Source organism: Ailuropoda melanoleuca, chromosome 6 (assembly GCF_002007445.2).
Source record: "Ailuropoda melanoleuca isolate Jingjing chromosome 6, ASM200744v2, whole genome shotgun sequence".
NCBI lineage: Eukaryota > Metazoa > Chordata > Mammalia > Carnivora > Ursidae > Ailuropoda > Ailuropoda melanoleuca.
The window spans coordinates 14,885,074-14,898,232 of NC_048223.1; the positions used below are offsets into that span (position 1 = coordinate 14,885,074).

The 13,159-nt window shown below is 39.4% G+C and overlaps 1 protein-coding gene and 1 non-coding gene across 8 annotated transcripts in view; both read right to left on the minus strand.

Annotated features, from left to right (window-relative positions):
* TMEM108 (transmembrane protein 108) overlaps window positions 1-13,159 on the minus strand; it is a 387,469-nt gene that overhangs the window by 203,630 nt on the left and 170,680 nt on the right. The gene's annotated exons all lie outside the window — the stretch shown is intronic.
* Window positions 4,355-4,458, minus strand: LOC117802908. Its single transcript, XR_004626418.1, has one exon. It is a non-coding gene; the product is annotated as a U6 spliceosomal RNA (small nuclear RNA).

Genomic DNA, 13,159 nt, shown 5'->3' on the forward strand with positions numbered 1-13,159 from the left:
TTCCGATGTAAAGTTTGATGCTTCATTAGTTGCGTATAACACCCAGTGCACCATGCAATACGTGCCCTCCTTACTACCCATCACCAGTCTATCCCATTCCCCCACCCCCTCCCCTCTGAAGTCTTCAGTTTGTTTCTCATAGTCCATAGTCTCTCATGTTTCATTCCCCCTTCTGATTACCCCCCTTTTCTTTATCCCTTTCTTCCCCTACCGATCATCCTAGTTCTTATGAAATATGTTCCATAGATGAGAGAAATCATATGATAGTTGTCTTTCTCTGCTTGACTTATTTCATTATCTCCTCCAGTGCCGTCCATGTTGCAGCAAATGTTGAGAATTCGTTCTTTCTGATAGCTGAGTAATATTCCATTGTATATATGGACCACAGCTTCTTTTTTTTTTTTTTTNTATGTTCCATAGATGAGAGAAATCATATGATAGTTGTCTTTCTCTGCTTGACTTATTGCATTATCTCCTCCAGTGCCGTCCATGTTGCAGTAAATGTTGAGAATTCGTTCTTTCTGATAGGAGTAATATTCCATTGTATATATGGACCACAGCTTCTTAATCCAGTCATCTGTTGAAGGGCATCTCGGGGGGAGCCTGCTTCTACCTCTGCCTCTGCTCCCCCTGCTTGTGTTCTCTCTCTCTCACTCAATATCTCTCTTAAATAAATAAATAAATAAATAAATAAATAAAATCTTAAAAAAATTAAATTGTAGATGAAGCATTACAGGTGTCATTTATGCTAGAAATAAGAAGAACTCTAATTGGAAGAACAATATACGAAGAAAAGGTCTTGGCCCCACATTAAAATACCGCTATGTACATTTACATTAAATTAAAATGTTTAAGATATATACAAATATAATTATTGATGACTCTTTTAAGCACTTTTTAAAAAATTAGTTCTGATCACATCTGATGTAACACCTTTTAGTGTGAGTAAATTTTCAATCCAGTTTACACTTTAGTTCAATACTATAATTTAAACAGCTCCTTTAGAAAATATTCAAACTCCCTAACAGCTTCCGCTCTTCCTATAATGCCACCCAGCCCTCCCCACCGTCTAATGGGGGTTGGGAGTAATCATCAGGCATTGTGCCAGTCTTTTCATATGCATTGCCTGGCACCCACTGATCTGCAGTAATGCTTCTAGCTTCCCTGTCACCATGTGTCTTTCTGACCTCTGATGCTAAAGTACCAGGCTGGCCCCTTCTTTTACCTCCAGCAATGCTCCCAGGTAGGTCTTGCCAATGCCCCTTTGTTGTTCAGCTTTCTCTCACCTCTGACTGGCTGCAGACCCCAGAGTGTGCTCCTGTACCATTCAGCCCTCTACCCAATGGTCCAACCCAACATCAGCTGTGATGTTTCTGCTTCTCATCTCAGCAAACTTGCTGCATGATAATTGAGCTGCTCCATACTGGTTTGTAGAGCACAGTGCTCCTTCCCACTCCACAGTCCCAATAAGAACACAGAGACGGAATGCTGAGTCTGCAGCACTTCTCTGAAGTCTTCAGTCTCCCAACACCAAAGTGTAGAACAACTGTGGAGATGCCCCTCTTGCACACATTTCTGTCTCCCTCCCACCTTTTATTTTCCTTTCTCCCATCTTTACCCCAGCCAGGACAGAGGCAGACATTTCTTTTGTTTCTCATATCATCTTTTCCTTTTTCCTAATTCCAGTCTCCACACTATAGAAGAACCTCATAGCTGGGCCCTCTAGGTTTGTTTTCTCTATACCTACAGAGCAGATAAAATAATTTAATGGGCCTCCTCACTCCTTATTGCCTGCTTTCACACCCACTGTTTTACCAGTCTCCTATGCTAAACCCACAAGCCCACCGTGTCTTAAGAATGATGGGCTGCAATGAGACAAGACTTAAAGGGGAGGAGGGGAAGATATATTAGTATAATATCAGTGAAAACATAATTTGTTTTTATGTATATATTTACTTACTTATTCAAAATTCCAGAGTGAGGGTTCAAACATTCCCAACTAACATTTTTTTGTTATTAGAAAGGCTTCTCTACTTCTAGCTAAAGATAAACATCTGCTATTTCTATAAAAATGTTTGGACTGGACAGTACAGTGAAGATGCTGGTTCAAGAAAGGACAAAACTGAGGTCACCTCCTACAGACATATTTGGTCTGGGTGCTATTACACAATGAGTACCATGCCTGGATTTCAGAAGGCTTCACTGAAAGGACAGCTTTACTCAGCACACCTCTAGCCAGGCTCTATGCTGCTGCATAAGGGAACAATGATTTGCTTGATGAAGCAGAAATAAACACCTTAGGCAGTGTTTAAGGCTACAAGACTATCTTAACATGGGAAGAAAATGCCTTACTGTGAACCTTCAAACCAGCAGAGCAAAGAGAACTGCAACATGAGGGATGCCTGGTTGGCTCAGTTGGTTTAACATCTGACTCTTGATTTCATGATCTCAGGGTTCTGAGATGGAGCCACGCACTGGGCTCCATGCTCAGTGGGGAGTCTGCTTGGGATTCTTTCTCTCCCTCTTCCTCTCTCCCTCCTTACTCATACCCTCTCTAAAATAAATCTTAAAAAAAAAAAACAAAACACCACAACTGCAACATGACAATAGTTTGCCACTACCTAATGACCCTGGTATTCCTAGGATTTCCTTCTCATGGTTTGCTAGTGCATTGATGTGGCCATTGACAAAACTACACTGGAATTTCAGACTGTTCTCTCTAAAGGATGATCCCCAGCAGGTCTTCTTCAAGAGCCCACTGGCATCTAAGATCAGAGAACTCTCTGGGGAGACTCAAACCTATGAATTTTCCTGGAGAAAAGCAAATTTTAATCTTTTATATTCTGCAGTCCTGAAGGGAAAAGTTTATCTTCCCTGCTGTCAATGCAATCTGGTTAACTGACCTACAGTGGGAGGGAAGGATTCTGCTTCCATTAAAATTGGAATGAAAAGCTGGCGGAAAATTGCATACAGAAACTATCAGACCTTGACACATTTGAGAGATAAGTGGCAGCCTGGTGGCACAACAAGCCAAAGTTGGGTTGCCTAGATAGGATGTGATCTACTAGGTGGAGTACTAGGCAAAGAAGATTTGGGGTTCAGAAACAAAGGCTATTGCCACAGGTTCATTGTGGCTTACAATATCTTTGACTCAATGCTCTAGGCAAAAAGACTTCTGAATATTTAAATTCTGTTTCAATATTAACCATCTTCTTATCTTCAGGGCCCAAAGCATAAAAGCTGAAATTTAATTTTGGTCACTATCAAACTACTTGATAAGAGAACTTCCTAAGAGTGGACTCAGACTGCTTTTATGTTGGTTAGCTGGTTAAATCTGTATTCCAATGATCAAAGTCCAAGATTAATATGGTAATAATGAATAATCTCCCCTCCTTTGTTTGACTGAAGTTCATGCTTCTGGATTTGGTCTGCTCAAAGCTTAATTTTCTTGTAGCAAAATCACTCCTGGAAAATCTTTCATACATTCCACTTAAGTGTGCCTAAAAGTGTTTCTCTTTTTGCAATGGGGTCTTTCATAAGAAGATAATCTCTGAGTGTAAACTGTGGGAAGGGCAACTTTCGTGATGAAGTGACCCTAAGCATTTGGTATTAAGAAAGAAAGCAGATTTTGGGGGCGCCTGGATGGCACAGTCATTTAGCGTCTGCCTTCGGCTCAGGGCGTAATCCCAGCGTTCTGGGATCGAGCCCCACATCAGGCTCCTCCGCTAGGAGCCTGCTTCTTCCTCTCCCACTCCCCGATTGTGTTCCCTCTTTCGCTGGCTGTCTCTCTCTGTCAAATAAATAAATAAAATCTTAAAAAAAAAAAAAAAAGCAAGCAGATTTTGCCCTCAAAAAACACAGACCTAAGGAAGGAAGCTGTCAACTAGAGTGAAATTAAACACACACACACACACACACACACGGTTTCCAAGGTCAGAGCAATCATAAGGAGCAATGTAGCCCCTGAATGATTTTCTCTTCTCTTATGATTAAGAAAAATGAAGAAATCTAGAGTGACAGGGCATAGGTAAAACCACTCAGGCTCTTCTTTTCTGGGATAGGACAACTGATCACAGATGGGACTCCTCTCTACCTTTACTGACACTTGGCACCATCAACTTCTTATGGTTATCTAGCTTCCTGTGTCAATAACTAGACTGAAGTTAACTTTTAAGCATACCCTTACTACAAACTGTCTTTATCTGAAAACAACTGGGAAAAGGTCACTAGTTCTCTGAATAAAGAATAAATGGAGTGCTTTCTGGAGTGTGTCTATATGTGTTTCTCGACAGAACTGCCCAATATATCTACCATACAACATCCTTTACTTCATACAGGACATTCATAGCACAATCATAATGAAAGTAATTTTATGAATTTGTGTATCATCCTTGCACAGAGGCCATCCTAATCCTCTTTGTATCATTGCAATTTTAGTATATGTGCTGAAGCGAGCATCATAATGAAAGTGATTTTTAAAAAATCTATTTCAGGGCTTCATTTTATTTCCTTTGTTAGCAAAATGATTCTTTCTGGAAGCACCTACTGTGTCCTGGTTATCTAATTCTACCAGATCCTCATTTGTTAGTGCTGCTCATGTAACACAAGCAGTTCTTTAACATCACTTTCAACAACTTCATGAATTCTACCCTTGTAAACACTACGTGTTAAATAATTTCTGTGATGAGAAGCAGGAAAGCTGATGTTTAAAAGTAGGACTCTGGAACCAGATTGCCCAGGGTCCAATCTTGGTTCTACCATCCCTAGGCAACATGTCCTGGGAAAATTACTGAACTCTCTGTGCCTCAGCTTCCTCATCTGTACAATGGAAAAAACAGGAATAATTTTATCTCATAGGGTTGTAGTGAAGACTAAATGCAAAGCACTTAGAGCAGCACCTGGTACACAATAAACACAATGTAGGTCTTGACTATCATTATCATTGTCATCATCATCATCAAAGTGTATGGAGAATCTTTAGCAGCAAGATGGCAGGTACGCCTAAGTCATGGGAACTTTTGACACCAAAGTGGTAACTGAGACATTATAGTAAGTAAATGAGGAAAGTAATGGTTCTCTAACAGGAAATTGTCATAATTTAGCCATTTGTATTTCTTTATTCTCTAAATCTCAAATCCTCATAAACAGGATAATTAGCGATTTATGCTTGGCTCATTTAAGAGTTAGGCTTTTTCAGAAAAAGTGTAACTCAGTGGAGTCCCATCCTAACTGTAACTAAATGGGCATCTATTTAACTAAATGTTATGCTATTTTTCTTCATGCCCCCTTGCAGTGCTTCTCAATCTTTTCCCAGAACACCTAATAGGAGAGGAGACTGAACTAATTATACCACTCTACCTCCTCCCCAATCTCCCATTTTGGAGTCTTGAGTATAGTGGAAAGTGGTCTAATCAGGAAATTTTCTTGAAGTCTCCCATTTCATCTTTAAAAAGCATGCACATTTTGCTTTATATTCTGTAATATGTATATATCACTTTAATATAAAACATTTTTAAACTTATCATCAATAAAACTTGTTTACATTATTTTGCCCTCAACATCCTCAAGTAAAACTGTTACTTTCTTTTTTTTTTTAATTTTTTTTAAATTTATTTCTTTGACAGAGATAGAGACAGCCAGCGAGAGAGGGAACACAAGCAGAGGGAGTGGGAGAGGAAGAAGCAGGCTCATAAGCAGAGGAGCCTGATGTGGCTCGATCCCATAACGCCGGGATCACGCCCTGAGCCAAAGGCAGACACTTAACCGCTGTGCCACCCAGGCGCCCCAAAACTGTTACTTTCTAAAATCATATTACATTTATCTGTTTATTCTATAGCTTTGCTATCTTCTCTCATGTATCTAGCAAGTGTGGACAAATGACAATAATGGAGGCATAGATTATAATGGAAAGCCAGCTACCATCATCACCATCTATCTGGTGGTGAGTTATCTAGATGTCAGGAGAAAGCTTGAAACAATGACCTCAGGCTTACAAATGAGTGAGATAATGAAAAAGAATCAACTGATGACCAGCTCACCTCACAGAGCTGTCTCTTGCTAATAACACCCACTGCTTTTAGTTGCCTCATCTTCCATCACTTACCTAAATGATAGGAACATGGGCCAGGGTGATATGAGGTTTAACTGTTGAATATTTAAAAGTGGACAAATAAGTATGAAGATTAACCATACCCAAAAGGTATGCATAATGAATTTGTCCAAAAACAAAATCCCCAAAATTCTGCACAAATAACTATGTTTTAGAATGTGTCTACTATTGGAAATACATATTAATGAATAGATATGTCTATCATGTTTTGGGGATATCTTTCTCCACAAAAAAACCAGACTTTGATCTTTTAAAAACTCTGATTTTAATATTTTGACCATTTCCTTATGAGGAAGCAAAATGATATTCAGCTGCATGCATACCAACAATACCTAAATTATCTATGTTTTGATGACATTTTAGAATGTTAATGTGTATCTGAATATTGGATACATTTTAAACTAAGTATATTTACAATTAAAATGTTGGTACTACATTTTGACTAGTTTTGGTTTAACTATACTTTAAATTACCTGTGATCCTTCCTCTCCCCATTTATACCTTAGTTAATTGGGAGCTCGGAGATCCTGGAGTCTATAGCAGGGTATTCAACAGGCAGCATCTTAGAATCTTTCAATTTGTTTGTTTTTTTAACTAAGCAGAAAATGGAATGGTAGTCTAAAGCATTTGGGTAGCCCTGCCTTTTATATAACATAGTTTTGTGTAGGCACAGGTGGACAGTGTGAATATTAGTTTTTCTATCATAGTCATAAATGGGCCAAATGCTTAGTTTGGAATTCTTGAAGATATCTCCCAGGAAGCACACACTACTATTAGTTCTCTACAAGTAGATGGAGAAATAACATTAAGTTATCTCTTTTCATGAAATTTTAAGGAAAACGTTATTTTAATAAAAAAATATGAATGCTGTGGTATATAAGTTATCCCTCTCTCCACGTCTCCCTACTGTTAACATCAGAGGAGTACTGAAATAATGAGTGCACTGTTAATGAAACCAAGAAAACAGAAGTGTTAGTATCTGACCCCACCCTGGTTTCTACTACACCTGCACTGAGATGGCCTGTGGTTATTCAATCAGCTAATCATGTCTTTTGTTCAAATCACTGTTTTTACTCACTGGGGCTAATCTACACAGCCATCTGGTATTTAGTAGATAATTGTCTCTTCCAAGTCCCACGAGCCTAAAAGGGGAAACTAAACTAGATACATCCTTGCCAGGTAGAACAACTACTGAAACTAAGACAGAGGGAAATTAAATGATAAGTTTCAGCTGGAATACAGATTTTGCCCTGTGCTACAATAAACCTGGAGTTTATACGGGAAATGATGGTTCTGATACTCTTTAGTGTGACTTAGTCAAGAATCTGCTTCCACTTTCCTTGGCAGCCATGTCTCCTCCAGTCCAAATGAGTCAGCATCTCCAGGGGTGAGACTCACAAAGCTGTAGTTCTACAAGCTCTCTCTAGGTGATTTTAACATATATTCCAAACACTGGGATAAAATAGTCAACAGCACATAGTCCCTTTCCTGCATAGATAATATTTTAGGATTTTGTTTATAATCACTTTTTCTGGGGCTAAAAGAAGTACATGCTTACTACAGAAAACTTGAAAAATACAAAGAAGTTTAAAGATAAGCCCAGAATCATATCATTCAATGATAACCAGTTAATATTCTCTATACACCTGCAAATATTTCTCTTCCAAAAAGATTACATATACAAGAAACTTAATAGTCTTTTTTTCACTTACCAATACATCATGAAGAGTTTTTAATGGGATAATGTCTTTTTATCAATTTGTAAACTCTCTTTATAATTAATGATTTTAAAATGCTCTTCTCGGTTACTTTGAATCATTCAATGTGTACTGCATCTAAGAGTGCCCAGACCTAATCTACTTTTGGTATTTATTCTCTCAGGAGGATCCCAAGGGCTGTGTCTTGGGCTCCAAACAAGCAAAGAAGCTCTCACAAAGCCCCTTCATCTCTGGAAGGGTGATCTAAAGATTGTCCTCAACTCAACCCTTCAGGCCACTCTGCTCTGCTGCTTTTGACCCTTCTAGAAGTGATATGAAAATATGCTACATAAACAGAGGTTCTTTATCATAAGTCTGCAGTCTTCCCAGGTATTCAGTAAGATCACAGAAAAATGGCTTTTAAAAGAAACAAGTGAGTTTCATGAAATTTATTTTTTAATAAGCACCTTATATCTCTCATATCAATGGCAGTAATGTTTTTCATTTTGCTATTTTATGAGTATAAATGAGTAAAAAATCTTTTCCCACAGGATAATGTGCATTCCCCATCTACATTGCTCTGTACTTTTTTCAATATGGTACCCTGGCTGGAAACATTAACCATCTCCCAAGTAGACTTTAAAATACAAATGGTCCCTGACTTAGGAGGGTTTAACTCAAGATTTTTTAATTTTATAATGGTATGAAAGTGTTACATTTAGTAGAAATCATAACTTCAAATTTTGAATTTTGAACTTTTCCCAGACTAACAGTATGCTATACTGTACTCTTGTGATGCTGGACAGTGAGCTGCAGCTTCCAGACAGCCATGTAATCACTAGGATAAATAACCAATGCACTTACAACCATTCTGTACTCATATAACCAATTTGTTTTTCACTTTCAGTATTCAATACATTACATGAGATATTCAACACTTTATCATGAAATAGGCTTTAAGCTAGATAATTTTGCCCAACTATAGGCTATGTGCTTTGAGCATGTTTAAGGTAAGCTAGGCTAAACTATGAAGTTTGGTAGCTTAGGTTTATTAAATGTATTTTCAACTTACGATGGGCTTATCAGGACCTAAACCTGCTGTGAAGATCTACATATTTGTTATTAATGTTATTTTTCATAGAAATAATACTTATATTGTGAACAATTAAGGTTAACTAAAGAAATGACTCTCATAAGAACCCCGTAATATATCTAGGGTTGTCACACTTAGCTGCAAAACCCTGTCACATTCCCAACTCTATCAGCAATGCCAATCATGGTGCCTGATATGCAGCAGTCATTAACACCTGAAGAATATCAGGTTAAAAGTCTTGACTACATCATGTGGCAAGCTGGCAGAGTAAGGATGCTCCTAAGCCCAGGACTATCAATACAAGTTCGGTGTTCCTTCTATTATATCACACAGCCTCCTGCTGGCCTCTTAAGCTCCAACACAAGCTCTTCATTCTCACAGACTACTGGGTCTTCACTGTTCGGGGACTGCCAATTGTTCAAGGTATCAGGCTTTCCATACATGCCTCATGAGACTGGCTGGGTTAAGGATGGTGTTGAATCACTGGTGTATTCCATTACCTAAAGGAGCCAAGAAACTCTTCATGGTGTTAGGTCAAATCAGGGAGAAATCCTTGCTCGTATCACCCTTGCTATGACTTGACACTTGGTTTTGTCTGCTGAGATTAATAAAATTATCCTTGCCACATAGTTAGATAAAGGCACTAAATACAGTTCATGCAAAGGCAGGCACATAAAGATGGTTTTCATGGTTGTTCTATAAATTAGGGTGATTTAAGAGACCAACTCTAATGCAGAGAAAAGGAAAGGAGCACTATAAAGAGATAATCAAACTAAACATCTCTGATGGGAAGTCACAAAATGAAACCTAGGTAAGGGTAACCAGTAACAGGCAAAATCCTTGCTTAGAATAGTGACAAAACTAAAAATCAGAACTTGAGGCTGAAACACATAGCTGTCAGAGAACAAGTCCCTGGTGTGGGACAGACTGGGGCTTTGCCAGAAGCCTGAGCTTTGGAAACCTGGCAGCCAGTGTTGATGGGACTCAGAGGGAAGTGAAAGGTGAGAGTAGAGAAGGATGGCCTACCCAGTGTCAAAATTCTCCAGACCTTTAGATCCAGGCCACTGAGCATTACCCTCCCACTGTTTAGGGAAGCAAAGGGCTAAAATATGCTTCCTCTCTCACAGTCTTCTAGGCTGCAACTCTCATTCCTTTTAATCCGGTTTCTGGTGCAGAAAGGTTTTGGGGGATCAGAGGAAGCAGTGGTGTGAGCTTGTAAATGACTTTCCCTAGGGCAGAGCTGTTGATGGCCTTGCTAGGGCAAATAGCAACAGCCTCTCCTTCCCTCATCCCTCCACCGTTGACCATGACAGCCATTACCACCTATAATTCTCTGCTCTTCTTATTCTACTCTCTTTAATTCCTGGAGTATAGGAGGAATTTGGGGACAATTTAGCCATCATTAGTATAAGCTGGATTGAGAAACACTGTGCCATCCCAGGGGATCATGTGTGGTTCCCACACCTCTCCTGGCTCTTGCCTATCACATTGCCGTTTCCCTACTGGATGGAGGAGATAGATAATGGCCACTTTATATGACAATTTGCTCTAAGAGGATGGGAGAGAGGAAAAGTAAAGCAAGGTAAGAAGCCAGTAGCCCATTTGAGAAACAGGGTTCCCCTGACCTCAGCCTTCTGAATCTCTCTTTCCCTCATGAATATTTATGTCTCTTGGCACTCTCTAGGGGGATGGAAGCTGAGAGGCTCAAGACTGGCAGGTAGAAACAAGAGAACTGACAGGCAAGCATTGGGAAGCAGACAATAGCCATTAAACCCAAGTTCCTTTGATGCAGAATGGACTTCTGACCAAAATCTAGATTTTGGTCAGGTGAAGTGGGAGAAAAACTTAGCCCCAGATGTTATTATAATGCTCACATTACCTTTTGGAAACCACATTCCCAGCCAACTGTTTCATACGCTTCCAGAAATAGACAAAATGCAGCTGGGAGCTCTGAGCTGTGCTACTCTGCAAATCATTTAACTGCATACAAATGATAGCTATTATACAGCCAGGATCCCCCAGGGAACTAATTTCTATTCCCAATTTCTCTTATAATCTGATGAGTCAGTTGAGGTCAGCTGGTTGGAGCACTGTGCTAAGGAAGCCAAGAGCTCAGAAAGCTGCTTTGGCAGACCTGGCAATTTTGCAGAGTAAAGTCCTACTTCCTTCAGACCACATCTTATGATTCTAAGGGTCTGTCTTACAAATGTGTGCTGGACCTAAGGGAGCCTTCAGAGAGCACTGATGGCTCTAGAAGTCAGAACCCACTAAGGAACTAAATATGACTGACCCTCACTTCGGGAATCAGAGTCACTGTTATGACTATATGGTAAGATCATTCTTCATCTTGGTCTGCTTATATCAAGCAGTCTGATATCAAGTTCTATTCTTGCCTGTAACAGTTCCCCTTCGCTTTTAGGTTTGGTTTCTAATCCACAATAGTTAAAAACAAGATAATAAAGCAAGTTAACATCATCTAATCAGAGTCCATAAGGTTCTAAGTGAAGAGGAACTTTGTGATAATAGACATCTCCTCCTATCCTGGGTCCAAAGCTTTGTAGCAGGATACTAAAAATGGAGAGACTTATCTTTTGTGTATTTGGTTCTGAGTAAAAAGTTTGTGGGATTCAGTGATCCCTAAGTAGAGCTATTTCATAGTCTTTTTTAAATATCATTTAGTTTAGAATTCATTAAAATCTTTATTCAGTTTCCTACTTTTTGCCATATTGAGTACCAGGTACAAAATTGTTAACCTATGAATATGCCCAGTCTTGCCTCCACCACCCACACCACCAGGTTCCAAGTGTGCTTGCTTCACTCCAGGCTTTTGTTATGGTGATTCAGAAAATGGCTCCAGCCAGGTTACAGTTGTTTGAGGATAGTTCTTTGGTTGGGAGTTGGCAGGAAGACAGGAAGATAATACTGGTGGAGTAACTGCCATGAGTGTTGAGTACTGTAAGCAACAGAGATAGCAAGACAGGATTTTACCAAGTGTTGAAATAAATGAAAAATATACCCTCCCACCTTTGATATTTTCTTGTGGGAGTAAAGATTTTTGTTGCTTTCAGTCCCAGTTGTTTCTCTAAATATATCACTGCATGGAATGAGGACTAAATGGAACTCCAATTATATTAAGGTTTCACTTTTTTGTTTTTCTCTAATATAATTAATAATAGCTAACATTTATTGAACACTTACCACGTGTCATTCATTTATTCAATAAATATTAACTGAACACCTACAGTGTTCTAGGTACCATTGCATGCATGGGGGAAACAAAAATAAAAACAAAAACCAACAAAAAGGCCATGAAAGGTCCCTGTGACTTCATGAAGCTTATTTTCTAGTGGGAGTAGAGAGAAAATGAATAAACAAATGAGACATGAAGAGTGATAGGTAGCTACTTTAGCTTGAACAATTAAAGAATGCCTCTTAAGATGTTCAGCTGGAATCTGATGGTGTGAAGAAGCTATCATGTGAGGACCAGTGGATGAGCATTCTAGGAAGCAGAAATAGCTTGTACACACATGCCAATGTCAGCAGGTACTTGGAAGTATTAAAAAAAGAAAAGAAAAGAAAAAGATCTGTGCAGTTGAATGGAAAGGGCAAAATTATACAGAATGACATTCAAGATGGAGGCAGGGGCGAGATCATACAGGGCTATGCAGGCATGGGTGAGCAGCTTGGGTTTTATTCAGTGTGACAAAATTCAGAAGTCACTAGAGGGTTTTAAGCAAGGAAGCGGTACGATATAATTTTCATCTTTAAAAGATCATATTGGCTTTTACAGAGAAAATAGCTTTCAGGGGGTGCCTGGGTGGCTCAGTTCATTGAGCGTCCAACTCTTGATTTCAGCTCAGGTCATATCTCAGCATCCTGAGATCTAACCCCAAGTTGGGCTCCTTGCTTAGCAGGGAGTCTGCTTCTCTCCTTCGCCCTCTGCCCCTCCCCCCACCAACTCATGCACTCTCTCTTGCTCTCTCTCTAGAATAAGTAAATCTTAAAAAAAAAAATAGCTTATAGGGGGACAGGGTGAAAGCAGGAAGGTCAGTCAGGAAGCCATTACAGAGGTTCGGGTGATAGTAAGTAGACTTAATGTCAGATACCAATCCTTTGCATGCATATAGTTCATTAAATCCTCAAACAGTCCCCCACAGAGGTATATAAAACTACACAAAGACTAGGGTTTGGCATGGCTGACCCAGATACTTACGAAGTGGGCAGGATGGCTGGGTTGAGTGACTTGCAAAGAATAGGCCA